The sequence below is a fragment of the Podarcis tiliguerta genome (assembly GCF_965153285.1).
Source record: "Podarcis tiliguerta genome assembly, chromosome: 1".
Classification (NCBI taxonomy): Eukaryota; Metazoa; Chordata; class Lepidosauria; order Squamata; family Lacertidae; genus Podarcis; species Podarcis tiliguerta.
Genome location: NC_139534.1, coordinates 113,477,548 through 113,501,686, shown reverse-complemented (window position 1 = coordinate 113,501,686; position 24,139 = coordinate 113,477,548). Strand labels below are relative to the sequence as shown.

The following is a 24,139-nucleotide window of genomic DNA, read 5'->3' as shown; positions in this document are numbered from 1 at the left end:
CGAAGGATTTAACTTCAACTGCTCCCATGTAACCATCCAGCCACAGCTTCCAGACATCTGGTCAGTGTGTCTGGGGCCGAGTCAGGATGGCCATCCATCAACAGATAGAGTTGGGTGTCATCGGCATACTGATGGCAACCCAGCCCAAAACTCCGGACAAGCTGGGCGAGGGGGCGCATAAAGATGTTAAAAAGCATCGGGGAGAGAATTGCACCCTGAGGCACTCCACGCACCAAGGAGTGGCGCGATGACAATTCCCCCCCCCCCCCCGGCGCCACCCTCTGTCCCCGACCAGAGAGAAACGAGTGCAGCCATTGAAGGACTGTGCCCTGGATCCCCACGTCAGCAAGGCCACCGTGAGTTCGTGATCGACCCCCAACCCGCCTCGATCCAGCTGCCTGCAGAGATCATCTGTTAGGGTGACCAGAGCCGTCTCGGTCCCATGACCAGCGCGGAAGCCGGACTGGAATGGATCGAGAGCCGATGTTTCATCCAGAAACCTACCAAGCTGTTCAGCAACCGCTCTCTCAATCACCTTACCCAGGAATGGAAGATTCGAAAGCGGGTGGTAATTGGATAGATCTAAGGGATCTAATGATGTTTTCTTTAAGAGCGGACGCACCACTGCCTCCTTCAGTTCCCCTAGGAATATCCCGGTGCCAAGGGACAAATTGATGATATCACCCAGGGGCGCCCGCACCTCGTCTGGACACGCTCTAATCAGCCAAGACGGGCACGGATCAAGAGGACAGGTGGTGGGCTTTCCAGCTCGGAGGAGTCTGTCCACATCGGCTGGGGATATCCGGTCAAAGTGGTCCAATACTGGACCCGAGGACAGTCAAGGGGCCTCCAGTTCCTTTATTGTATCCAAATTGGCAGGGAGGTCATGGCGGAGCAACAGGACCTTCTCCGCAAAAAAAGCTCGCAAATGCCTCACAGCTGTGTGTCAAATTGTTATTTAAATTTGGCTGTCCTTCAAGGGACGTTAAAGACCTAATTATACTAAATAATTGCGCCGGGCGAGAGCTAGCGGAGGCAATGGAGGCCGAGAAGTAGGACTTCTTAGCGGCCTTCACTGCCATCTTGTAGGTTTTCATAAAAACCCTATAAGATGTTCTTGAGGCTCCGTCACGGGCACCCCGCCATACTCGCTCTAGCCGTCCGAGGTCCCGCTTCATTTTCCGAAGCTCCTCGGTAAACCAGGGAGCCCAGTTTCTGCGGGGTCGCAGAGGGCGCTTAGGTGTGATCTCATCGATGGCTGCTAGGAGCTGGATATTCCAGCCCTCAACAAGCTCAGTCAATGAGTCGCCAGGGGGAGCAAGGTCCCGCAAGGCCTGACGGAATCTATCAGGGTCCATCAGCCTCTGCGGGCGAGCCCAAATTGGCTCGCCACCTAAGCAGGTTGGGGGTGGAAAATCAATCCTGGCTTTCAGAGCGTAGTGATCAGACCATGGCACCTGAGGCACCATAGGACTGAGAAAGACCCCTCTCCTCTGAAATCCTGATGCTGTACTAAGGAAACTGTGCTAAGCTAGATGAACCTATGGTCTGATGCCTGAATAAGGTAGTTTCTGAGGTTCCTTTCTATATTGTTAAATATTGTCGTGGCTTCATATAAGACCACATTGTATAAATGAACTGGCTTAACTTAGCCACAGAACAGGTTTGTCCGTAAAGTCAAAGAAATAGGTTGGGATATTTTAGATTTGCCCTTTTCTCCCCATAAAAGTCCGCAAATAGCTTTTATATGCCACGAGTATATAATGTTCCTCAGCCCTTTTGTTTCTCTTTTGGAGGAAGGAGCATATTGCGTTACACCCTGCAACAACCAGGCAGTGAGCTGTTGGCGTTATGCAATGCCAAGAACTAAGTGTGTGCTGTTGAATATGAAATTCTGAAAATTCTGTGACAAAGGATAGGTGAGAGAGCTAACAGTGTCTGCATTATGCTAGCTTCTTGCATCCAGTGGGAATATACACCATGGCTAGTAAACTTGCATTGCAGAGTATCTTTTCCAAATGCTGAATTTAATTGCTTTCTCGCAGTGTGTCATGGCCTGTGCCTTTGTGGAGAATCCCTGTTACCTTATGGAGCTGCCCATTTACATATTTACTTATTGCATTTTTACCCCACCTTTTCTTCAAGGAGCCCCAGGGGACGTATGTGGTTCTCCTCCTTTTCTAATTCCCACAACAACCCTTTGAGGTAGATTAGGCTGAGAGGCAGTGACTGGCTTAAGGTCACCCAATGAGCATCATGTCTAAGTGGGGATTTGAATCCTGGTGTCTCGGATTCTTGTCTGATGCAGGAATCTACAAATGCTGTCCCATCTTCATCTACTTTTGACCTGTTGTCCCACCTCACTGAAATCTAAATCTTAACACCCATGCGGCTGGTGTAAGGTTGGCGTGTTTGTTGTTGAAATCCAGGCCATCTGCCAGTTTAGCCTCATCTGCAGGAAATGACTCACAATAAAGAGTTCTTGCCTTCCTCCTAAAATTCAGGTTTGTCTAGTATGTAGGGGAAAGTGGTTCCATAGCTTTGGGGAAAAGGTAAGAGAGGTATAGCATTCTGTACACTATGTGCATCATGGTGCATTTTGCATGTAGCATTACCTCAGACTATGGCTTGGCACAAGTGAATAAGCGTTGGTGTATACAGAGCGAAAATTGCAGCTGTTTCATTCTCCTCTTGGTCCTGCTGTTTCCATTCTCCTTGGAGCTAAGTGTTGCATGTGAGCCTGGGCTTATACAGTGGTACCTTGGGTTACATACGCTTCAGGTTACATACGCTTCAGGTTACAGACTCCGCTAACCCAGAAATAGTACCTTGGGTTAAGAACTTTGCTTCAGGATGAGAACAGAAATCGCACGGCGGTGCGGCAACAGGAGGTCCCATTAGCTAAAGTGGTGCTTCAGGTTAAGAACAGTTTCAGGTTAAGAACGGACCTCCGGAATGAATTAAGTACATAACCAGAGGTACCACTGTAGTTTGTTTCACTTGAAACAAACCATTAGCAATAAGTCAAGAACAAACCTTGGCTATACTCACGGCAAGTTTGGAGCAAGGCATATAATGAGTCTTGGTTTGCACATAATGGTAAGCCAAACCATGGCTTAGCTCTGGGTAACAGGACTGGGGGAGGAGTATAGCAGCTGTGATTTTTGCTCTGTGTACCCACTGGTTTACTCATTCACACTAAGCCGCAGTTTGGCTTAGTGGTATGTGCAAACCAGGGCAATGTTTATGTGTTTGTAAATTCCCTCCTTCTCTTTCCTGCATGGATTCCTCAGTTCCTCACCACTGTCACATCAGTATTGCCCCTGCATCAAAGTTAATGTCATCCATGGTTAGCTTTAACCAAAGTTTGAAATCCTGGGGTGAATCTGGCTTGCAGATCAGGTTTTCTTCTCCTTCAGGTAACAGTTGTTAGGTTTTACTTGGCATATCATTGGCATACACCATGGTTAGCAGATGTCTATAAGAAATAGGAAGGGTGGTTTTATTTTTTTTGCAGATCCTATCTCTAATGCATGGTTAAGGGATTGCGTGAAATACAGTAAGTCTCCATGAGGCTTTTGTTTCTTTGGAATCTGGCATTGTAGAAAAAGTCCCATGGAGATCAGAAGCAACCACCCTCTGGGACCTGTCCATTGAGAATGAGCAAAATCACCCGAGTGATCCTGCAATCATTTAGCTGTTCCTGCAGCCGTAACACAGACATTCAGATCATTACTCAAACTGAAGGTTTGCAGTACCTGAACACTTAAGGTTTTGAAATGCAGTGTTTTGTACTTCATTCATATAGTGTGCGAAAAATGGTAACTGGTCCTTCCGTATTAGGATAAAGTAAGTGCAGGAATCCTCTTAAAATATCTGAGTAGCTGCTACTTACTAGTTTAAAGATGCTAATCTTTTCCATGTATGTGGGTAAAAAAATTTCATTGCACAACCGGATAAGGCAGTGCAACTTTGGTTTCCTTAGAGTTCAGTATAGTTCATCAGGGTTAATGAAGTTCTTGTACTTGAATAGCATGTAATATATTTTATCTAATCTTGACATTATCACCATGCTGGGAATTAAGGACATGATAAGAGCCCTGATGAACCAAACTGGAGGCCAGCAGTCTCTTCTCACAGTGGCCAACCAGGGGAAGCTATTGGAAGCTTGCAAGCAAGATGGAAAAATTCAGATTTGGTAGTGATTCCGTCAGTGAAAAAGGAACCCTCCAGACTAGGAACATAGGGAGAGCTCTGTTGGATCTTGTCCAATATCCTGGTATTTTCATTGGGCAACCAGATGTCTCTAGGAAGCCTACAACCAGGACCTGAGTAAATCAGTCACATGGGGCTGTATCTAGTGGATCACCTGAAATGAAAAGACACTTAGGCTTGTCAATTTCAGTGGGTCTACTTTGAGTCTAACTTAGTTGGCATTTAGTTTTCTGGACGTTTTCTTAATGTAGGCAATGTAAGGGTGGGTTTGGAGTGGTCAGGAACTGCCTTGTGTACCACAAGCTAATTCTGACTGTCTAGAAACTCCAAAATTGCCATGGTAGTAAAGAGAAGGAACAACTCTGGAAGTTCCTGTTGGGTTTTTGTTTTCAGTCAAAGGCTCATAGCTCCACTGGTCAGGTGAGAGCTCTGAACCTTTTGGTGAAAATGGCTGCTGTACAAGTTACTCATTTTCCCACACTGCCAGTCCATCAGCCACTTCTGCCCCTAGTGGTGAGGAGGAATAGTAGCTGCCATTGCAGCTGCTCATCCTCCCTCTGTTTTTGGGTTATTGTTCTCCTAAAAGGGCTTGCACCTTCCACCTGTGGCTTTCAAAGGGGTTGAGTGTGCCTAATATTGCGTAGGATCAGACTTTAAATGTGTTGAAGCTTATCAAACAAGTTCCATTGGCAAGAATTGTGTTTTAGATGCCGAAAATGTTATTTTTGTTTCAAACCTTGCAGATCGTGGACAGAGTGGATTGTTTTGGAAAATGGCAGAAGGACATATCTAGATTTATCTGGCAGGGCAAAAAGCCCCGAATAAAGTTTAAAATACTAACAGATTCAAAAGAAAGAGGGGGGTTTGCCCTGCCGGACTTGAGGTTGTACTATGAGGCTGCAGCCTTCTGCTGGCTGAAAGATTGGTTTTTGTTGGAAAACACTGATGTCCTAGATCTGGAAGGATTTAATAATGCTTTTGGTTGGCACGCATACCTATGGTACGACAAGGTTAAAGTACATAAATTGTTTAAAAGCCACATTGTCAGAAAAGCAATTTTTGCAGTCTGGATGAAATATAAAGACCTACTAGAGAGTAAAACTCCGAGGTGGTTATCACCAGTGGAGGCCAAGGCCCGAAAAAGACCCAATATGGAGGCCTACTGGCCGAAATATTGGGAACTAATTGAAAAAATTGGAGACAATTGGAAGCTGCAGAGCCAGGAGAAATTAAAAAACAAGGTGCGAGATTGGTTACATTATGCTCAAATTCAAGAGGTTTTCAAAATGGATAAAAAAGTTGGATTCCAGGTGGAAAAGTCGAAACTAGAGACAGAATTGTTAGAACCAAAGACAAAGCTGTTATCTAGAATGTATAACTTGCTGCTTATGTGGAATACACAGGATGAGATAGTTAAATCTGCTATGATTAAATGGGCACAGGATGTTGGACACAACATTATGTTTGAAGACTGGGAAAGGTTATGGAACACCGGAATGAAATTCACGGCAAGTACTGCCTTGAAGGAAAACATCATGAAAATGATATACCGGTGGTACATGACCCCAGTCAAGTTAGCTAAGATACATCACCTGTCTGACAACAAATGTTGGAAGTGCAAAGAAGCAGAGGGGACATTCTTTCACCTCTGGTGGACTTGCCCAAGGGTTAAGGCCTTTTGGGAAATGATTTATAATGAGTTGAAAAAGGTATTTAGGTATACCTTTCCCAAGAAACCAGAGGCCTTCCTGTTGGGCATGGTGGACCAGAGAGTGTTAAAGAAGGACAGAATTTTGTTTATGTATGCTAGTACAGCAGCAAGAATACTCATCGCTAAGAACTGGAAGACACAAGATCTACCCACGCTGGAGGAATGGCAGACGCAGTTGATGGATTACATGGAGATAGCTGAATTGACCGGCAGAATCCGAGATGTGGATGTAGAAACAATTGAGGCGGACTGGAAAAAATTTAAAGATTATTTGCAAAAGTATTATAAGCTGTATGAATCTTAAGATTATGCATGATTTGGAAATGATATGCTTTAGCAACTATGATTAAGTGAACAGTAAATTAAGTGAGAAAAGAGAAAAGGAGATAATATGAATTGAACATGTTACGTTTATTTTTAAAGGTATAAAAATGGTGACATAATATATTGAATTTGGATACATAACATGTGAAAGTTACAATAAGGTATGATATAAGGTAACAAATTGCTGACATTGTTAATACAAAGAATGCAGAATCGGAAGGGGTGGGGAAGTCCAAGTTAGGACTCTTTTTTTGGTTTGATTTATATTGTTTTGCTATACAAAAAAAAAAAAAAAAAAAAAAAAATGGTTTCTTGTAAATTTGTAGGTATGTTTGCAATGCACAAAATTTGGAAAGAAACGCAATAAAAAAATATTTTAAAAAAAAAAAGAATTGTGTTTTAGAAAAGCCTTTGTTGAGTGAGTGATTCTGTCTCAAACCATATGTGTGTCTATCAACCGGCTGTAATTTTAAGATATATATAAGAGAGTCTTTGTTACAGCTTATTGGGTTGGCTTTAAGCATAGGCCTGGTTTGCATGTAACACTAAGCCATGGTTCATAATTATGGTTGACTGATTAATCATCTGAATCTGGTCCAGTGGAATAACTGTGGTTTATTAACCATGAACAAACAACGCTGTAAGCCATGGTTTGTTGTTGGTTTATACAGTGGTGCCTCGGGTTAAGTACTTAATTCGTTCCAGAGGTCCGTTCTTAACCTGAAACTGTTCTTAACCTGAAGCACCACTTTAGCTAATGGGGCCTCCAGCTGCTGCCGCGCCGCCGGAGCACGATTTCTGTTCTCATCCTGAAGCAAAGTTCTACAACACTATTTCTGGGTTAGCGGAGTCTGTAAAGGTAAAGGGACCCCTGACCATTAGGTCCAGTCGTGAGCGACTCTGGGGTTGCGGTGCTCAACTCGCTTTATTGGCCAAGGGAGCCAGCGTTTGTCCGCAGACAGCTTCCGGGTCGTATGGCCAGCATGACTAAGCTGCTTCTGGTGAACCAGAGCAGCGCACGGAAACGCCGTTTACCTTCCCGCCGGAGGTTGGCAGGAGGCGGAGTCTGTAACCTGAAGCATATTTAACCTGAAGCGTATGTAACCTGAGGTACCACTGTAAAATGTACATAATACTTAACACTGTTTTGTGCAGTGTTAGAAATTAGCCAGTCATGATTCCCACATTGAGATTTGTTCTTTAAAATATAAAGTAGTATAGAAATAACGTAATAATAATGTAAATAAAAATAATAGTGAGAAATAAATTCCACTGGGGAAAGAAACAGTGCCTAGACATTCCACTGTGGAGACCATATCCTAGGTTTAAGGTGCCATTTGGCAAGTAGATTATATACCTGAGTTTTCAACACTGGTTTTTTGCCACCCTGAGGGTCACTTCACTGAGTCATTAAGCTAGAATCTTAATTTAATAAAAAACGTTGGAACATATAAATTTCAAATCTCTGTACAAACACTCTGCCCTGTCTTCAAATGAGGATAGTTGTGGCTCTTAATAAATGGAGCAAACTCATATCAAAATCCAAATCAATAGTTGTATGCATTTAATTAATTAATTATATTAAATAAACAATAAACAAGATAGTTGTATGCATTTAATAAATCGGTGTTAAGTAATACTTTTGCTATTAGGCAAACAGGTTCAGTTCTAATTTCTCTGTACTGGAGTGGTCAACATGGCACCCCCCCCCGAAGTTGTTGGACTCCAAATCCCATCATCCCCAGCCAGCAAGGCCAAAGGTCAAGTGTGATGGGAGTTGTCGCTATCTAGAGGGTACTGCATTGGCAACACCTGCTCTTTACAATCTTTTGAGCGTTAACACAACAAGGAGATGTGGGATAGAAAGCTCTATTGGAATTGCACCAATGATTTTCATTGCTTTTTTACTTACTCTGAAGCGCTTGTTTCCTTATTAGCCTGTCCCCTTGTATGTACACATTTGCACAATGGACATTGTTTAGTGGGAGAGAGTTGGCACAGGAACCTTTTCCTGTAATATATTTTTCTTTTCTGCCTTGAAGTTGAAAAGAAGCAGCCAACATAACTCCACGTTTGCTTGGCCAACTCCCACCATGATGTCTGTTGCTGACATGATAATTAAACATATTCTTCATTTTCATCACCCCTGGTTGGTATATTTGGCAGGATTCTGTTTCACTTGGTTCCAAGTTGAAATCCTTTCTGTGTGCACCTCTGGCATCTACAGGAGAGTGGTAAAGTAACATTTAAACAGGAAAATGTGCAGGGCAAGGAGGCAGGAATGTAAAGTTCAGATCTAGGCTGTTGGTTTATTTACATCTCTTTTCCAAGGATGCTCCTTAACTTTCATGTCTGCCGTCTCAAATGTGAAATAGGTGATGCAGCAGCAACAAGAACTACTGCTATTTTAGGCTGCATCAATGGAAGTATAGTGTCCAGGTCAAGGGGGGTAATCATACTACTCTATTCTGCCTTGGTCAGACCATACCTGGAATTGTTGTTGTTTAGTCGTTTAGTCATGTCCGACTCTTTGTGACCCCATGGACCAGAGCACCCCAGGTACTTCTGTCTTCCACTGCCTCCCGCAGTTTGGTCAAACTCATGCTGGTAGCTTCGAGAACACTGTCCAACCATCTCATCCTCTGTCGGCCCCTTCTCCTTGTGCCCTCCATCTTTCCCAACATCAGGGTCTTTTCCAGGGAGTTTTCTAGGACCCTCGTACCTACGGGACCGCCTCTCCTGGTATGCCCCACAGAGAAACCTACGGTCTTCAAATAAAAACATCCAGAAGGTCCCAGGCCTCAGAGAGGTTAGGCTGGCCTCAACTAGAGCCAGGGCTTTCTCGGCTGCGGCTCCAATCTGGTGGAACGCTCTGTCACAAGAGACTAGGGCCCTGCGGGACTTGACATCTTTCCACAAGGCCTGCAAGACAGAGTTGTTCCACCAGGCCTTTGGTCAGGGCCCAGGCTGACTCCCTCCTCTGGCAACCTGCACAGAATTTTGCTTAACGGTTGCCATTAATTTGATTTTAATTAATTTTTATAATGGAATGTTTTTGGAATGTTTGATTATTCGATTGTTTGATTATTTAATTGTTGTTGGCTGCCCTGAGCCCGGCTTCGGCTGGGGAGGGCGGGATATAAATTATTATTATTATTATTATTATTATTATTATTATTCTCTTCTCATGAGGTGGCCAAAGTATTGGAGCCTCAGCTTCACGATCTGTCCTTCCAGTGAGCACTCAGGGCTGATTTCCTTAAGAATGGAGAGGTTTGATCTTCTTGCAGTCCATGGGACTCTCAAGAGTCTCCTCCAGCACCAACACCTGGAATACTATGTCCACTTCTGGGTACCACAATTTAAGAAGGATATTGACAAACTGGAACGTGTGCAGAGGAGGGCGACCAAGATGATCAAGGGTCTGGAAACCAAGCCTTGTGAGGAGCTGGTTTCAATGCTGGTGACACCACAACTTGTCCACTACACTAAGCTAGCTTAAGAGGTAAGGGGCAGACTATGCCGTTTGAGGCAGACACCACACACTGCCTCATAGTAAGGCTGTTAGAATACTGAAATACTGTGTCCAGTTCTGAGCACCACAGTTTAAGAAGGATTTTGACAATCTGGAACATGTGCAGAAGAGGGCAACCAAGATGACCAAGGGTCTGGAAACCAAGCCTTATGAGGAGTGCTTGAAGGAGCTGGGTATGTTCAGCCTGGAAAAGAGGAGACTGAGAGGAGAGATGATAGCCATCTTCAAATATCTGAAGGGCTGTCACGTGGAAGAGGGAGCAAGCTTGTTTTCTCCTGCTCTGGAGGGTAGGACTCAAGGCAATGGCTTCAAGTTACAAGAAAGGAGATTTCGACTAAACATCAGGAAGAACTTTCTGACAGTAATAGCCCAACAGCAAATAGTCAAAGGTCAGTTTGCTGCAGCCATGCAAGCAGAGACCTGTTGGGATCTATCCAGTTATTTGTCTGATGTTCCCTTCTAACTTTTGATCAAAACCGAAGCCTGGTTTTCTTCCCAGAGCCAATAGACAGTTTCCTCCATAAGTATATAAATCTTTAAAACAAAATGCTTAAAACTCTCCTTTCTCTTCTTTTTTCTCTCCTCCATACTCACTCCCTGCCTGTTGCAACTACCAGTAAATGAAAAGTACGTTAAATAAAGCATACCGTATTTTTCGCTCTATAACACGCACCCGACCATAATACGCACGTAGTTTTTAGAGGAGGAAAATCCGTAGGCATGCCACCCATAGGCATTCCCTCCATAACACGCGCAGACATTTCCCCTTACTTTTTTGTTTTTTTTTTTTTTTTAATATATATTTATTGAAGTTTTCAAATAAAGCATATATTAGATAAGCACAACTTATCATTGTCCATTTAACATCTCTCAATTATTACATGGGACTCCCCCACACCTCCCGCATACACTTACATCATTATTAAATTTATTTCAAACAAATTATCATTTAACTCATCTTAATTAATAATCTTAATTTGGTTTGACATATAATTCAGCCTTAAATCTAATTTAATGGTAGACAATTATCTGCGCTGGCATCCAATTCAACACTCAGCCAAATTACAATATTTTTGTAAATAAATCTTAAATTCCCTCCAGTCTTCTTCCATCCTTTCTTCTCCCTGGTCTCGAATTCTGCCGGTCATCTCGGCTAATTGCATATAGTCTATCAGTTGCATCTGCCATTCTTCCACAGTGGGTAGCTCCTGAGTTTTCCAATTCTTGGCAATTAATATTCTTGCTGCTGTTGTTGCGTACATAAAGAATGTTCTGTCCTTTTTTAACACACTCTGGCCTACAATACCCAGGAGAAAGGCCTCTGGTTTCTTAGTAAAGGTGTATTTAAACACCTTTTTTAATTCATTATATATCTTCTCCCAAAAGGCCTTCACTCTAGGGCAGGTCCACCAGAGGTGAAAAAATGTTCCTTCATTTTCCTTACATTTCCAACATTTGCTATCAGACGAATGGTATATTTTAGCCAGTTTAACAGGGGTCATGTACCATCTATACATCATTTTCATCACATTTTCCTTCAACGCATTACATGCAGTGAAGTTCAGCCCAGAGGTCCACAACCTTTCCCAATCTTCAAACATAATATTATACCCAATGTCCTGCGCCCATTTTATCATTGTTGATTTTACCATTTCGTCATGTGTGTTCCATTTCAGCAGCAAGTTATACATTCTTGAAAGTACCTTAGTCTTAGGTTCTAACAGTTCAGTTTCTAACTTTGACTTTTCCACTTGGAATCCTAGCTTTTTGTCATTTTTAAACACTTCTTTAATCTGAGCATATTGTAACCAGTCTCGCACTTTGTCTCTCATCTTTTCTAAACTCTGCAATTTCCAGTTGTCACCATCCTTTTCTATTATCTCCCAATATTTTGGCCAGTTGGCCTCCATATTGGCTCTTTTCCGAGCCTTAGCCTCCAGGGGTGACAGCCACCTCGGAGTTTTATTCTCCAGTAAGTCTTTATATTTTGTCCAGACATTAAAAACTGATTTTCTGACAATATGGTTCTTGAAGGCCTTATTTATCTTAGCTTTATCATACCATAAATATGCATGCCATCCAAACGCGTTATTAAAACCTTCCAAATCCAAGACATCCGTATCTTCAAGAAGTAACCAATCTTTTAACCAGCAGAAAGCTGCAGCTTCATAATACAACTTTAAATCTGGCAGGGCAAAGCCCCCTCTTTCTTTCGCATCTGTTAATATTTTAAATTTGATTCTGGGCTTTTTGCCCTGCCAGACAAATTTAGAAATATCTTTCTGCCACTTCCGGAAGCACTCTGTCTTGTCTACAATCTGCAGTGTCTGAAACAAAAATAACATTTTTGGCAATACATTCATCTTGATGGCAGCTATTCGGCCCAACAAAGAAAGTTTTAGTCTTGACCAACTATCCAAGTCTCTCTTAATCTCTGACCAACATTTTTCATAATTATCTTTAAATAAACTCAGATTTTTTGCTGTTATGTTTACCCCTAGGTATTTAACTTTTTTAACCACATTTAGTTCTGTCTCTTTCTGAAGCTGTTCCAACTCAGTATCTGTCAAGTTTTTCCCCAAAACTTTAGTTTTTTGCTTGTTTAACTTAAATCCTGCCACTCGACCAAAGTTTTGAATCAGTTGTAGTACTCTTTTCAAACTAGACTCCGGCTCCTGTAATGTCAGAACTAGGTCATCTGCAAAAGCTTTAAGTTTATATTGTTTCGCTCCGACCTGAATCCCTTCCACCAACCTGTCCCCCCTAATCATATTCAGGAGCACTTCCAGAACCGAAATAAACAGTAATGGGGAAATCGGGCAGCCTTGTCGTGTACCTTTTTCAATTTTAAACTCTTCTGTAACCACATTGTTAACTATCAGTTTAGCCTTTTGTTCTGAATATATTGCCTCAATCCCGTTCTCAAACCCCCGTCCCACTCCCATTTCTTTTAAATTCCCCTTCATAAATTTCCAAGATATGTTGTCGAAGGCTTTCTCCGCGTCTATAAAAATTAAAACTGCTTTAGTGTTTATGTTTGTTTGTAAAAGTTCCAATATGTCTATGATGTTCCTTGTGTTAGTAAACATATGTCTGCCCGGGAGAAAGCCTGCCTGGTCTTTATGGATTATCTCACTTAAGACTTTCTTAAATCTTCGTGCCAAAACATCTGCAAATATTTTGTAATCCACATTTAAAAGGGAGATGGGACGGTAGTTCTTGAGTTGTGTCTTTTCAGTTTCTGACTTTGGAATCAATGTGATAAATGCTTCTTTCCACGATTCAGGCGCCTTCTTCCCCTCCATTATTTCATTACTGACCTCCAACAAAGGTTGTATCAAATAATCCTTCAGTGTCTTATAGTAGTTAGAGGTCAGTCCATCTGGCCCTGGTGATTTGCCCTGTTTCAGACTCTGGATGGCCTGTTCAATCTCTTGTCGTGTTATTTTGCCATTCAAAATTGTTCTATTTTCTTCTGACAGCTTTGCTAATCCATTTCTCTCCAAAAATTGTGTAATCTCTATTTCATCTTGTGGCCCTTGAGTGTATAGCTTTTTAAAATACCTCTGGAAGCACTTTCTAATCTCTCCCGGGTTCTGAATGTTCCTTCCTTCAACCTCTAAGTTTGTTACTGTATTTAATCTTTGTCTCCTTTTCAGCTGCCAGGCTAGCAGTTTCCCACATTTATTTGCCGATTCAAAAGTTTTTTGTTTCATTGTTTTAATCTTCCATTCTATTTCCTGATTTATCAGTTTGGAATATTGTGCCTGATAAAGTTTAATTTCTCTCAGAATCGGTTGGGACTTCGGGTTAGATCTTAACTTCTTCTCCAACTCTTTGATACTTTCCAGAATTTTATCTTTCTTTTCATTTTGCAGTCTTTTCTTTAAAGAATTCTGTTGAATCAAGAACCCTCTCATCACAGCTTTACTTGCATCCCAGATAGTTCTTTTTTCCACCGTAGTGTTCAAGTTAATCTCAAAATAGTCCTTTAAAGTTTTTTGGGCCTTCTTTACAATTCTTTGGTCTCTAAACAGGCCATCATTCATCTTCCATCTAAAGGAGCCGGTTGGGATCAATGTCATATCCATTCTCAAGGCGTTATGGTCGGAGCATGTTTTAGGGCAGATTTTCACCTTCCTCACCTTAGGTGCCAGACTTCTAGTTATCCATATTTGGTCGATTCGTGTCCAAGTCAGTTGAGCTTCAGAAAAGAATGTTCCTTCTCTTCCCAAGGGGTTTCTAACTCTCCAGATGTCAACCCAGTCCATATTGTCAGTCATTTCAAAAAAGGTCTTAGGTAGTCTTCCCTCTTTAGTAATGTTCTGGTTCTGTGACTTATCCATATTTGTTGATACTACCCCGTTCATGTCCCCCATCATGATGACGTTGTTGTAATCCAGATAATCCAGCATGGTCTCGTGCAACTTCTTATAAAAATCCGATTTTCCTTCATTTGGAGCATAAATTCCTAATATCAAAATTTTTTCTCCTTGATACTGTACTTCTATTGCGAGGATTCTTCCACTTTCATCTTTAAAGAGAAATTTTGGTGAAAGGCTCTCTTTTGCATAGATCACCACACCTCTCTTTTTAACTGTATCCGATGATATAAATTCTTGACCAAGCCTTTTATTTATTAACACCTTTCTATGGAGCCTAATCACATGTGTTTCTTGTAAGCATATAATGTCCAATTGTTCCTTTTTTAAAATATGAAAAATTTTAGACCTTTTTTCGGGACTGTTACAGCCATTTATGTTCCAGCTCAAAAGCTGCAGAGACATCCTGGATAGGTCTGGTTATTCTTTCTGGGGTGGTACCTTGTTCTCCGGTCCTTGAGGATCCGAGGGGGCGGGCTCCCCTGGAAGTTCTGGCGCTGGCAATCCAAGTCCTTTGTGGAGGTCTTCTCCGTGTGCTCCCAAAAACTTGTCTCTATCTTCCACTGTTTTGATTTTGATCTTTCTCCCTCTGTAGGTAAAGGATAATCCTTGTGGGAACTCCCACCTGAAGGTAATTGCGTTGCTTCTCAACAGTCTTGCCAATTCCGTGTAGTTAGATCTAAGGTCCAGCAACTGCTTAGGAATGTCCTTGTAGATTTCAATTCTCTTGCCCAAAATGTCTAGTGACTTTTCGTAGTGCAGGCCCAAAATCTTGTCCCTTTCCTCCTTTGATCTCAGTGTTATCAAACAATCTCTGGGCTTCTCTGTCCTTCTGACTCTGCCAAGCCTGAAAGCAGATACGATTTTGAAGTCTTTTTCCTCTAACTTCCAAAACTTGGCAAATTCCTTAGTTAGAAATTCAATAAAATTATCTTCTTCCACCTCTGGTATTGACCGTATCCTCAAGTTGGTCTCCCTGTTTCGCAGTTCTGTCATCGAAAAGTAAATCTGATGTTCTCCAACTTGTTTACTGAGTGGTCTTACTTCTTTCTCAAGTTCTTCCAGTCTTTGACTAGTATCTTCAGCCAGTTTACGATTTTCACCTACAGCCTCCTTTAATTCTCCAATAGACTGGGCATTCCGTGCAACTTGTCCAGTCAGCTTATTCAAGCTTTCTGTGTTCTGTTCAATTTTAGCTGTATGCAAATCAGCCTTCTTGTCCAGAGCCTCCAGTTTCTCCAAAATTTTCTCCAAGACAGAGCTACTTGTCCCTGAAGCCATATCTCCCAGGTGCAGCTCCTCTGTCTCTCCCTCCCCTGCCTGTATTAGGGAGGCCGCCTCTATGTCTGGAGGCAAAGTGGAAGGCAAGGCCGGCACAGAAGATCTGCGCTGTGAGGCTGCAGATAAAGTTAGAGTTGTTTGTTTAGTCCTTCCTCTTCTCCTTGCGCCACTCATTCCAAAGTTATCTGTAATCCAAGGTCAATCCAAGTTGTTCCCATGAGAAAGCAGAGTCCCAGATACAATAGTCAAACAGAGGCCGGGAAAGGGAAAGTAGGACAAAGTCACTGCTGTAAATCCAAAATCCTCTAGAGGGAGCTTGGTACGTCTTCAGGGAAAAGATCAAATCCAAGTTAAACTTGTAAATTTAAATCCATGTCCATCGCCTCCACAATGTATTATTTTTAGCAGAGTAAAACTTAAAGCAAAACAGTGTTTCTTACAGTGCCTTGACTGCAACAGTTTCAAAGTATCCAGTTCCAACTCAGAATGTTTCAAAACCTGAATTCAATGTATCCAAAGTTGCAAACTGGTGCTCTTCCAGGCAGCTCCAGCACCAGAGATTCTTATTTATTTTGTAATCCACTGGTTCCACAGAAGAAGAGTATCAATGCACTCCCAATATGACCAGCAAAAGTCAATAGCTCAAAGTCTTTCACTCAGAAAACTGCTTTAACAGGGTGCCAGCATTTAGTTAACGCATAACTTTTTGTCTCCACTCCTCCTGCTCTTTGCTTAAAGTTCAGTATAGCGGGAGATGGGCTTCCTGCTTATCCTCACTCCGTTTTCAGCCAAATTTCAACTTTTTTAAAAAAGTTTTAAAAGTTTCAGAAAGTTCTCAAAAAGTTTCAGAAAGTTGACAAAAGTTTCAGAGAGTTTTCAATGTCCAAATTTACTCACGGGTTGTAGTTTCCAAAATTCAGAAAAGTTGCAGGAAGAAAGGACAGCGCTGACCGGCAACAGCAACGCGGCTTCACTTCGCTGTTTGCGCAACGACCCACAGCGCCGCTACCCCCTCCGCGATCCGGAGCCCCTTACGGGGTCCCTTCAACGTTTTGGGGGCTGCTTCTGGCGCCCGCCGGGTCCCGAGACCACAGGCTTCTGCCACCTGTGGTTTTCCTGAATGGGTCTCCGCTTCGCCGTAGCGGACGACCCGTTTACAGCGGAGCTCCCTTCTCCTTACTCGGAGAAGGCAGCCATTACCGGTCGCGCCGCCTCCGGAAGTCCCCTATTTCCCCTTACTTTTTTGGAGGGAAAAAGTGAGTGTTATGGTGCAAAAAAAACAGTATGTTGTAGAATGTATTTATGGAGGTCCTCTTTAGTTAATCGAAGTTGCATTCTAGTTTTTGTTTGGTGCATTGAATATTGGGTAAAAGCACTTCAAATGTTTGATTTGCAAAAACAAACAAACAGCTTTTGCACTCACTGCATTCTGTGATTTAATGCAAACACTCGCTTTCAGTTTAGAGGCCCCTAATCTGTTCCTAAGAATGCAACCAGTGCGTTTATAGAACCCTTAAGAATAATTAAATTGCAGTCATGGGTGGAGGGATGCTTCGTCCCGTCCCCCCGTCCCCCGCCGTCCCCCCAACGAAACCAAAGAATGGTATTAATGTGTTGCACTGGGAGATATTTTCAGCTAACTGCATGTTATTCATTCCTGAAGAATCTGAAGCAATGTCTGTGTGTGGGTGTCTCTAGAGTCAGGGTGACAGCAGTATCCTGCAGGAGATAATTATTTGAGTATTTATGTTGCAACAGTGATGGTGGTGCTCTTGGGTTAGCCTGAGCTGCATCTTTCCCATTGCTCCCCTCCCACCCTTTGAACTGAGCAAACTTATTGAGTTCAGTTGATTAAATCTGGTAACTGTGTTATAAACTTTTTTTTTTTTAAATAAATCAAATTTATTGCTGCTAACCTATGTTAGAAAAGTTCCAGAAAGGCATCTGGAAACTCGAATTGGCATTTTAAAAATTTGCGGTTTAGGTGTTTCATTTTAAGTTCCCCCATTTTCCTCACTAGGCAGTTAAAAAAAATATGCTTGCCCTATGACGAATTTATAAATAGATGATCAAACTGACTTAAATAACGCAAATTACTTGGGAGTGTCACCCATTTCATTTGAACAGAAGAGTTAGTAATTTAAATGCACAAAAATTGAACCTGTTTTTTATACTGCTGCTGTTACTGTGTGCCTTCTATCCATCTCCCTGGCAGACAAAGGTTCAATGTCTTGGAGAAGCTAAAAGATTTCTTCCTGACCCATCGCCCAGAGAATTGTGATTGATGTTTGAAGTAACTCTTCCCATAATGGAAACATTTTTTAATAATAATAATAATTGGAGTTATTCAATTACTAGATAGGGTAGAAAGAATACAGATCTTGATTAAGGAAGCCATCATAAAATGTATTCTAGCCCTCTGCAAAATATCTGGTAGCCCATACATACCAGATGTGTGTTAGTCACATTGGTGCTGAAGATGGAACAACAGAGCCAAGGCTGATGGTGCAATTACCGGTAGGTAGACGAAACAGTGGTGGCATTTGGCTTAAGTACTAGGGCACAGAGTCTCCCCCCACCCCTAGCCTTTTCATGCCATCTTCCCCTCTTTCGAGCTCAGAGCGGCATTTTATTCCCACCAGAACCCTGTGATCTTCACCCAGTTTGCGTCCCAGCTGATGAGGGCTTATGGGCATCCAAGTCCAAAATGAGGACATTGGCCTCATTCACACATGACAGTAAACCATAGTTAATGGTATACCGTGATTGTGTCCTTTTGGCCTGTTTCACTTCTTCCCACCAGCACATGGAGGATGCAAACAACAATTCCTGGCTTAGATATGTGTCCCTTAAGCCTAAGGCACTACTTGAAACCTTATGTTCCAGCTCCATCACTGATATTATCTGCAGGAGCATTGCAGCAATTTCCTGAGTTGATGTTCCTCATTTGACAACAGCAAGAAACTGAGTCTTTAGTGTCATCAGTCCAGTCCTGTGGAATACTCCGCCAACAGAGATTTGGCAGGCATCTTCTGTTTCAGCTTTTAAATGCCTGCTGAAAACTTTCCTGGTCCATCAGGCTTGTGCAAGAATACATCTTTCCACGATAGTTACCTGATTTCCGATTTTACCTGCCCCCCATGGTTTTTATTGCACAGTCGTAGCTTGGATCCTGAATGCCTTGCGAGCCAAACGTTTTGGTTCCTGAACGCCACATACCCGGAAGTGAGTGTTCCGGTTTGCGAACATTCTTTGGAACCCAAATGTCTGACGCGGCTTCCAAACATTTTGGAAGTCAAATGGACTTCCGGAACGGATTCCGTTCAACTTCTGAGGTACGACTGTATTGTTTTTATATACAAATTTTGCAAAGCCGTCTGATTTTTTAAAAATGGATGAGTGGTATATAAGTGCTTTAAATAAAAAAAAATGAATAAAATGAATGACATAACTGATTACCATTTTCTAGGGAACAAGAATAGAAGAGGGCTATTGTCTTGCTTTGTGGGCTTACCATATTCATTTAGTGGGCACTGTGTGCACTTAAAAGGATCCCTGCTGGATCAGGCCCAAGGCCCCTCTGGTTCAGCTTCCTGCACTTACTGTGGAAATAAAATGCGGGACGAGTTGGGTCCTTTGTCTGATCCATGGAGGGTCTGTAGATGGCCTTAGGTTCATCGTTTTGTGCTCCTCCTCCTCTCCTAACCTTAATTTCCACCAGACTTGAAACCAGCTTCAATCCTAGTTAAAAGCAAAAACCTGTTGATAAAAGCTGTTGGGATGAATTCACACTTGAGAGGGGAAGGACCATATGATTCAAGGCTGACATTCTACTTTTCTAAACTTGTGTTTCTGAGGCAGAGCTCTTTTTTTCACTGCAATCTTCCAGGAGGTTCCTGTTAGTCATAGAGTAACTATGACTAAGTTTCTCATTTACTGGCCACATCAATAAATTTTTCATATAGTTGCCACAGCACTATAAATCGCCGCCAGTCTTCCCTTTATCTAGAAGCAAAGCGTCACTATACCGGAATGTCTCTGGCTGATTGTTCTGATAAGGTTTAAGAATGAGATTTTTGAATGACGGTGTCTTAAATGAAAGGAAGTTTAGTCAATCCCTCTCTGACATTCAGGTGAAATGAAAATGGATAAGATAAGGGTTTGTGCTACAATAACTTCCAGCAGTTCTTCTATTAGGAAGGCGCAATGGTTTTGTGCCAGCTAAGATTCTTCAGATGGAGTGAGTTTAGGACTGTTGACCACTAGTACTTTATCTTTCGGGTGCTTTTGAATCTGCCATTTTCATGGGCCCCAGTACCAATAGGCTAGATTATTGAGGCCTCCAACAGCACCTTCATTCATTCATTCATTCATTCATTCATTCATTCCATTCACATTTGCTCTTGCACAGGGGAGCTACCTTCTGTTCACCTTGGTATAAATGGGTTACCAGATACCCCTGGGAAATTAAAGGTGGTCAGACACCTTGTGTATCTTAAGCGTGTCTGCATTTGCACACATCTTATACTCCAGATGGTGTGTGAGGTCGATTTTGACCGTGACTGTTAGACTCTTGCTGAAGATTTAGTCACCACAAGTTAATGACCTTCTGAGGTCATAAAACAACAATGAACTTTGCATCTTCACTAACAGCTGAGGGCCTAAGAGGCTTTTAGCTACTCAAAAGAAATTTGAGTAGTAACAACAGTTTCTCCAGATACAGTGGTGAGCCAGGAATGCAGAAATTGATGGTGGTAGTGTGGGGGGGGGGACACTCCCCCTCATCCAGGCCCCAAGTGTGTTAAGTCAGTAAGAGGTGATCAAAGCAACTGCATTGAAGGTTTTGTTCTAGAGCTGGAAATTAATGAGCCTCCTCGCTATGTGTTGTATTGAGTAGGTGCAAAAACTGATTTCTCTCTCTCTCTCTCTCTCTCTCTCTCTCTGGCTTCTTCAATGCTTATAAAAGCGACCTGAAGCCATTTTTTGGTGGCATGGAGCTGCAATCCCCCCCCCCCCGACTATCTCGCTAGTTGTAAATGCAAAAGTCGGAAATTGCTGTGTGATAGTGGAAGAAAATACATTTAATAGTGTTGAGTTTCAAGATAGTGGCTGTGTCGAGATTTAAAGATAGCCCAAGTGAATGTGTACTTAATTCCCTATCAGATTCTTAACCCTCTCAAACTTAAGATATTTATAATACTTGATAGGGGTTGTTAACAGATCTAGTAAGGAATCCAGGGACAAGATGGTAAATAATCTTTTTTAGAGACCTCTAGTCTTACATCTGCTGTATTTGAAACCTCAACTGGGTCACTAACTCTCATTAATGTTTATGTTTCAAACAACATTGGTGCCAAAAGGGACAGTTTGTCTACACACAGAAATATCTCTTGATCAACCGTGGAACAGGTCCCGACAGAATTCCACAAGAATTGTTCTGGCCCAGTGCTGAATTATTTGCTGCAAGGCACTCTTTCAGAAGCATAAACAAGATTATTCTGAATAATTCAGTAACAGGAAGAAGTTCATAGAATTGCATAAGACTCTTTGGGAGTTTCCCCCCCTCCCAAAACATTGAAAGATTCTGTAACTTTCAATTTACCCATTGAAACTTTGCAACCATCAAGGTATGTTCAAATATGGCTTTCCAAAACCCAACCCTGCTCTTCTCATCAGCTTTTCATACATGCCACATCTCGTGTGCTTTTGTCAAGTTTGGAAAGAGAAGCTATCCTTGAACTGGACAGCTCACAGCTGTGAGCTTATGAGTAATTCTGTTAAATTCATAGAATTACTTAAGAGTCTGTGGGAGATTCCACCGAGGGATTCTTCAGCTTGCAATTGGCATGTTGAAACTTCACAACCATCAAGATACTGAGACATGTTCAAATATGGCCTTCTACAGTCTCCTCCGCCCTGTTCCTCAGCCCCCAGATCATCAGTTTCGGACATATGTCACATTTCTGGCCAGCTCACAACTATGGTCTTGTGACTAATTTGGCCACAATTTGCTAGCTATAAGTGTATCCTTTCCCCATAAGCCAAAGGCTGCATTTTGACATAACGAGAATTAGTGTTGGCCTTGTGTGCTATATATGGCTATGAGGAGTGTATGGCTATGAGGAGAATGGAAATGGCTACTTCTGTTTTGTCTAAAATGCAGCTTGTCGTTTTCATCCTGAATTGCAGTTAATTTTAACTATGGTTAGTCATGGGTATAGCCAGGATTTTTTGTTGGGGGAGGGCAGAACCTCAATTTGCTATTTATTTTTATTGATTTTTTTAATGGGGGGGACAGCTGCCCCCCCCGCCCTCCCTTGGCTAAGCCCATTTGGCTAAGCCCAGCCTCATAAACTCTGACTGGAAGTTGACTTGCTTCAACAAACCATAAGGTTAACCCTGTTTTGTTTGGGTTTGGATGACACAGCTAGAATTGGAAGGCCGGGGGGGGGCTATTGGGGGGGAGCAGAAGTCCTGTCACACAAGTGGACATCCTTGTGTTGATGGTATGGTGGCTTAGTGCTACGCTGGAAACAAGGCATAATAATTTTCAGTATACATTAAATTTTTCTTTACTCTAATGTTAGTGGCTTCTTCTGGTTTTTTTAATTGATCCTTATGTACTGGCAAAACCAGAGGCTACAGGTCCCTTGGTGTTCACTAGCTTGTATCTCTATTTGTAACAATTTCACAGGGCGAAATCAGAGTATAAAACCACAAAGTACATAATCAAAATAAAAACAACCACCCAATAACCACCCCCCTCCAGCACATTTTAAAAGCGCATAGGATGTCAATCAAATCATCCAAAGGAACTTTCTGCCTGGCACCTAAAGGTGTATAACGAAGTGACTCGATCCATAAAGGGTGAGATTTTTATTTTTATTTTTTCTTTGAAGGATGACACATTTTTCAATTTTCCCTCAAATTTCTGTCCCCCCGAGAAAACCTCTCAAGGGAAAAATCCCATCTTTTCCCATAGCTTCAGAATTTCTGGAATTTTTGTATCTTTAGACACAGTAAGCTGTGACTGACCTAAAATGAAAGCAAAGGTTCCCAAACTCCGTGTGGCCGTGTCAGAGGCTTGTTATCGCAATGCTAACCTTAATCCTCTTTTGAAATATCTGCTGTTCCCTTTTTTAAAAAAATAAATAAATCCCAGAACAAATGGATGTTTAACACATTCTGTTTTGTCTTGAACATCGGATAAAATATTATTTAATATAGCAAAACCTCTCTGGGTCAGACTGTTCCAACAAGTATCTCAGTTAATTATTTTCTGAAGAAAGGAAGTATCTAAGTATCTTAAGTATTCTGGGACAGCACCCCTGTCCTAGGGTCTAAGCACCATTAAGTGCTCTGTAATTTATATTTTTATTTTTTGGCTTTGATTTGGCAGCTCAACGTATGCCGGCACCAAATGCTCAACAAAATGACGTTTGGATCGCAGGAAGTTCTGAATCCACGTTTCTGATACTTTTTTGGGGGCAGCAAAGATGTTTTATGACTTGTACAGTGGAATGCTGCACGCAGTTTAAGGCCCTTGTTTTGGACAATCTGCGCTTCTTTGGCTGTCTTTATAGGGCACCGTGATTCATATTAAATTGGTTTGCCAATGCCTCTCCTTGTAATAATGGAAAAATTCAACTGAGGACACTCTGTCTTCACTGCAGCTGTGTCCGTGGTGGCCCTTCCAAGCTCTTTCAGTTCTAACGCTTGGAACGAGAGTCGTTTGACCTGTTGGAGCTTGAGCATTTGGTGTTTGTAGTACACAGTGAATCATCCACCTTTTTGTTTTCCCTTGGGACTCTATGGGAAAGTTAGCCACAGACTGATTAGAGAACCAGTATATACCTTGTGTTTTTTTTAAAAAAGATACCTAGGATTACGGTTAGTCTGGAATGTATTACTGATGTTTCTGCCCTCCCTGCTTTTAATCTTTGCTTTGATGTTTCATACCTGTTTTCTGTGATGATTTTGCTTTATGCTTGGTTTTGCATTACAAACACCCACCCACCCACCCACCCCTGGCTTCCACTCCTTCAGCCTCATATACTGTATATGAAACAGAGGTTATCTTGATGCAAATGGGCTAGATGACCTTCAGGATCACTTCCAACTCTACAATTCTATGAAATCCCACAAGTTTTTGTGCTGACGAATGACAGAGATTAAGAGCCACTGGAGACAAAGTTCTGTTTAATCAAACGTGATCAAGTTAATAGCTTGTTCTTGTTCAGTTTAACATGTAATGTTGTTGTCAGAATTAGATTTTGGTTCACCCAGCTTTAGGGTGTGTTTTGACTTCTTTTAGCTTAGGATAGCACGATTCACTTTCGTTTTTGTTTTAGGTGAGTGCTCAGGAGTCTTAAAGGCGCCTGTGGTTTGCAAACATGTCATTTTTCATTATGTTCCTTAAAACGGTCTGGACCCCGTACTTTGCTGTGCTAATGGCAGATCAGCATTTCTTTGGTCTTCCCCTTTCAAACATATGTGTACTATATAGTAGCAGACTTCGTGGAAATTCAGCTTATTATACTGATATGTGATACAGTCGTTAGTGTGCTGGATTAAGACCTGGGAGACCAGGGTTCAAACCCCTATGCAGCCATGAAATTCACTGAGTGACCTTGGACCAGTCACTCACTCTCAGCCTAACCTACCTCAAAGGCTTGTTGTGGGGATTAAGTG

At 42.0% G+C, this 24,139-nt stretch overlaps 1 protein-coding gene and 1 long non-coding RNA gene across 2 annotated transcripts in view; one reads left to right on the top strand and one right to left on the bottom strand.

The window, feature by feature from the left end:
- The window catches only part of ITPK1 (inositol-tetrakisphosphate 1-kinase), a 132,605-nt gene that overhangs the window by 11,572 nt on the left and 96,894 nt on the right, over positions 1–24,139 (top strand). The gene's annotated exons all lie outside the window — the stretch shown is intronic.
- Positions 8,086–19,809, bottom strand: LOC310684182. Its single transcript, XR_014514709.1, has 3 exons — positions 19,052–19,809; positions 17,610–17,747; positions 8,086–8,471 (listed from the first exon to the last, which is right to left on the bottom strand). It is a non-coding gene; the product is annotated as an uncharacterized lncRNA (long non-coding RNA).